Source organism: Camelina sativa, chromosome 15, assembly GCF_000633955.1.
Source record: "Camelina sativa cultivar DH55 chromosome 15, Cs, whole genome shotgun sequence".
Taxonomy (NCBI): Eukaryota; Viridiplantae; Streptophyta; class Magnoliopsida; order Brassicales; family Brassicaceae; genus Camelina; species Camelina sativa.
Window position 1 is genome coordinate 16,573,338 of NC_025699.1, and position 5,738 is coordinate 16,579,075.

Here is a 5,738-nt window from a genome sequence, read left to right on the forward strand (position 1 = left end):
GGTGGTTTGGTAGATCCTTTTCTTGAATCAATCCTTGTTTTCCCTACAACCAAATCGACTTCTTCTCTCAATCATTGTTGTTAATGATCTCAGCTGCCATTTTCCACTGTGACGCCGAGGTATATATTAGTGCCTCCAAGGAAAAGCTCCAGCAAACAAACATTTATGTATCGGAAATGTTATTCGATTTTTATTGAATCCATACCTAATGACAAGAGCATTAGATTACCAGGAAGAACGACATGATGTGGTTCCTAGTGATCTTATGCTCTGCGTTTTCGTTTTCGTTTTCGTTTTCGTCTCCGTAAGCTTCAACAACGTCCATTAAGTCCGTACCTTGATGTTCGTTCGGTTTCTCTTCATGTTCCACAAGAATCATATACAGCATCTCACCAAAGCTGTTGGACACATACCTTATTTCTTTCTAAAAAGAGACATTCCGAGCTTCTCAAGCGGCCAGCACAATGTGTTTGCCAACAAAATCTTCTTTGTCAAGTCATCCATAACCTTCCATGAATCTGAGCTAAAGTCATATATGTGCACGATTTCAAACCCTAAACGTATTTTTAGCTTGAGAAATACTAAAATATATATATTTTTAGATCGGCGAACCAGCGAAGATAAATTTTAAACCCTAAGAAGGTTATCTCTTCTTCGATCTATCTGTTTTGCCACATTGGTTCCTAATGTGCATGTGTCTTTTTGTTGAGAGTTGTAACGCCTAAGTAAATGCAATAAAACCACAAAGTCAGAACTTGTTTCCACTACGCTATCATTACAGATAATCCAGCCATAAGAAGTCTTCACAAGGGATAAGTCTCTTAAACAGTGGTAGACAAGTATCACAATAAGGTTCTGATTCAAAAAGGCAGACAATCTAACCATGATCCAAGTAATTACTAACAATCAATTTATTTGAATCTTTCTTTTTTATTTTTCTCCATAATGAAAGGAAATTTTTTTTCCCACAAGTTCATTGTATTACTTACTTAATACCAATTTTTAAATTAACTTGATGAACTCCAATCTCAATTTGAAACTAGTTTTGAAACCTTTAAAAGATCTACCTTTTTTAACTATATTTAAGTATATATATATATATATATATAAATATGTTTTCCAAAAACACCACAAAAATTAAATTAAAGCTTTTATATTCAAAACTAAACTTTAAATCCTAAACACTAAATCCTACTTCCTAAAAACCTATACCTTTAATCTAAATTTGTCAACACAAACCTAAAATAATAAATTATACATTCTAAAAAAATCAATTTTTTGTGTTTGCAGTATTTTTAGAAAAAAAAACTTAAAATAATTTATATATTTTTCTTACAAACAGCATAAAAATTAAGGGAATTTGGCAGAATTAACAAAAAAAGTTTAATAAAAACCATTCTAACCATTACCTTATTATATTATACGTATTTTCTATAATATTGACAATTTTACCCATATTACAATATCAGTAGTTAAACAACAAACTCTCCTTCACATGCACTCTCTCCCCATTTTTTTATTCCACTTTCATTCGTTCATTTATAATATGCACTAAAATCTCACAAAAATTGTTTAGATATCCTCCTTTTCTCTCCTAGACAATGAACTCAATTCTTCTTTGTTCATTGAAGAGTGAAACAGAGAGTCTTACACACTTCTCTTCCCCACGCATTAGACTCAAGCTCAAACTGTTGGCGATCAATTTCAGAGGATAAGAACCAGAACAAACCAGGGATCAATCTAGAGGACCTCTTGATGGCAGCCTGTACAACATAGTTGTCATAACAGTGTGTCATGAGACCACGACCAACAACCACAGGAGTAAGCTCGCGGATGATAGAAGAGGCAGTAGAGTCAAAGCCAAAGCGAATCCCAAACTGAAGAAGCTTGTTGGCAAATTTGTGGCATGCTCACTTGTGGATCCAGACAAATATTTTGACTGGGGTACAAAACATATATATTTAGAATATTAAAACTATATTATAAAACATATTTTAAAATATCTTTTTGATAACTTGAATTTGCATCTTTAATGAACCAAAGTTTTAAAAGTATTTTTTCTATTGGTATAGAAATATCTTTTAAAAATGTTAATTAGAAAATACACAATTACAAACTTACAATTCAGTATAAAATAGGCATTTAGATTTACATATCTAACCATATCACACAAAACCCTAAAAAAATAATAAATTATTTATAAACTGATAATATTTTTTAATGTTACTAATTTGCTAGTTTTACTATCATTTTATTAATTAAGATATATGTATAGTACAGTAAAAAATAATTCATTAAAAATTTTAACTGGAAATAGAAAAATTAGAGAAAACTAAATTCATATAATTTATTAAAGAAAAATAAAATTTAATAGAATAAAGAAAATGCAAAATACATATGTTAAGTAGAAAAGGAATTAAAAGGAAATGGCTAACAAAGGCATAGAACAAATATAAAATAGTAACCCCAAAAAAGAGAAAAATAAAATAGAGCTGAAGGATATAACTACACAAATCACTGGCTAATTTTTAAAAAGTAGTAAGGGGCACGTACTCCACCTTCTTACTGCCTAGATCCGCCCCTGCGGCATCACTAGTAAAATGACTTGTATAGTTACAAAATAATGTGTAGCTATAAGACAATATGCGTAGCAAATATCTATTTGTTACAGGTTTGAGACAAAAATAATTAGTAACTACTTACTCGTAGCAAAATTACACCTCATAACAATCTGTAGCGATTAGAGATACACATTAATATATAGCTGTTTGCTACTACTTAATACAATTATCTACAAAGTTTAGTTACAACTTGCGACGAGAGTTGTAGTAGCGAATATTCACAAAAAACAACAAATTTTGTGTGGATCCAGGAATCACAAACAGCTACAGGAATACTCGTCGTTACTTACTTACAAATTGTTGCGTTTTAGTTGTAGCAGATTATTGACAGTTAGCTTCAAATATTGCGTAATAAAAAAATCTACGGATTGTGACAATTAATTTATGACCAATTAGCAACAAAATGTTTCGTATATTCTGTAAGAAATTGTTACAAATGGCTTCGAAGTCATTGGGTAGAAATAGTATTGTGGCGAAATGTAAGTTTGTTACGGTATTGGTTGTTTGTGCTGCAAGTTTTATATGTGATGCAAGGTTATCTGAAAATATACCTGGAAACGAAAGTACACAATTAGATAGATAGAGCTTGACCCAAAAAAAAAAAGGTACATAGAGTTTTACAAGCGTACAACAGACAAAAGATTACAGAACAGAGTTTTAAACAATAGAACAGAGCAGAGTTTTAATCCAAAAGACTATAGAATCACCCGTAGCATTTGTTGGTTGAGCCGATGGGAAAGAGTTTGAGGAACCTTGAGGCATATATTCCACAACAGTTGCCAGCTGCTCTTGAAGAGAAGTCAGTTGACGTTCAAGAGAGAGTCTTTCCAGTGCACCAACTGAGCTTTCTCCACGCTCACAAATGTAGTTTTGTCCCCGGAGACCGAAGATCCTCCCATTCTGAGATGGTACCACCTATTGAATGGATCATTGTTAATAACTGTTGTCATAAGCACTAATATAGTGAATCTTTTAATACATTGTGTATGTGCATTAAGCAACCAAATAGTTAAACATTATCAATAAAAGCAGTAAATTGTGTAGAGTTAATGAAAGATGAACAATATAATGTATAGAGTAAAATGAAACAAAACTTAAAGTAAGTACGAAACTGATCCAAATATATATCAATGAGAAAATGTTACCTTATAGAACAGCTCATCCTCCTCAAGCCGAGTCAAACCTGTGCAATCTGAATCTCCTTGTGAGGCGCCATTTGATAACGTTAAGTCAGGATTCACAATATCAAAACAGAGTAAACGAAACAGAGTAAGAAACAGAGTTTATTGAATCAATCTGTCTTTGAATCTCTTCTTCGATCGACCTCGCCTTTTCATCAACAAAAGTGTCATCAGCTTTGCGGTGAGTCTCTCTGAGAATGTGATCAGTTACAATAAACTCATGGTCAGTAACTTACCATTAACTCTCGAAGCTCATGGTCAGTTACAATTAACTCTCGAAGCTCCTGGATTCTTGTGCTAATAAGGCATCAATGGTAAGTTGCTGATTGTTTATTCCCCTTCCGCCATGTCACCCTCTGCCCTGTCCGTGAATTCGCCCTCCGCCGCGTTCACCTCTGCCGTAAGTTCGACTATCACCACGACCCCCACCAATAGCAAAACCACGCCCACCACCAAAGGCACCACCAGCACCTTCACCACGACCTTCACCTCTGCCGCCAATATGACCAATAGCAACACCACGTCCTGCACCACGACCATCACCTCTACCACCACGTCCATCACCTCTGCCACCACGTCCATCAGCACAGGGACCACCACCACCGCCACGCGGACCACCAAACCCACGACCTGGACCAGCAGATCCACTGGAACCTTGTGATCCATTTGGATTCATCTACCGTGATACATCATTAAGAAATAGATCTATGAGTAATATAGACAACGAGTTTCTTATCACTTAAATGAGTAAATCAAATAAAAGATCTTCCATATTATGCCCAAAACTCATGAAAAAACCCTAGGTTGAGAAGGAAAAAAAAAAACCCTAGAGTCTGATATTTGAAAACCCTATTTACTTTACCTTAGCGTTGAAGAATGTTACGAAGGGTAAGCTTCTCAGGTGGATAGAGTTTGTCCGAGATTGAAAAAGTGGAGGGGAGATAGAACCGAGAGTGAGCTATGACGATGAAGAAATGAGTCAAACCGCTTTGTAAGGAGGCAAGGAATCCCAGGGATTAAGTGAGAACAGATAAGAAAGGTGAATGTTGAGAGATTGATGGTTCTCGGTTTGAAACCAAAATTTCAGAAGAATGATTTGTGAGAGAAGGTAAAGAGGCACACTCTTCCAATATCTATTCTTCAAGAGTTTTCGGCAATAGTCTTCTCTAATTCCCTTTGTTACAAAAGCAATAATTAAACACCCACTTGTGTGAAATTAAACTCTGAAATTGACGTGTTAGTGTTTAGATAAAGGACAGATGTTGTTAGATTAGAGTGTATAATCTTTTAATAACCAGTTTAATTCCCACTTGCGATACGCCACTGGGCCTGATGGGCCTTATATCAATGGCTTTAGCCTATTTATTTTGTGGGTATTTATGATTGCCTGTTAATTGTGTTAAGTAACATCTTGCCAAGCAAAATATTTGCTGAAACCCATCAATTATCAGCATTCCAAAGTTCACCTATCGATTAATAAATATGATAAATTTACCATATTTATACTAATATTTTTGCAGCAGTTTTTGCTCAAAAATATATTTTTAGAAACATTTACCATTAAATGTTATTAAATGCTTATATTCATATCCAAATAAATTTAGTTAACTCTTTCTACTATTTTTATAACCAACAATTAAAAAAATTTAAATATATACCCAAACACAACTAAAACATTTTAAATATTTATATATATAATGTTCTACAATTAATATAGATAGAAGATTTATTCCAAATTAAAAAAATTATTCACCTATCATCTCTTTTTGATTTTAAATTTTTAATTTAAATCATCATATAATATATAAAGTTAATAAAAAGTATTTTTTCTGCATATATTGTGAATTGAATTTTTTAAAACGAACATATATTACTCTATTAATATAAAAAGTGTGTGTTTAACATACATATATAGTAAATTTACCGTAGATAGTAT

General features: G+C 33.2%; 1 long non-coding RNA gene across 1 annotated transcript; it reads right to left on the reverse strand.

Moving 5' to 3' along the window:
- Positions 3,176-4,985, reverse strand: LOC104746970. The gene is made up of 3 exons (XR_761035.2): positions 4,665-4,985; positions 3,767-4,478; positions 3,176-3,536 (listed from the first exon to the last, which is right to left on the reverse strand). It is a non-coding gene; the product is annotated as an uncharacterized LOC104746970 (long non-coding RNA).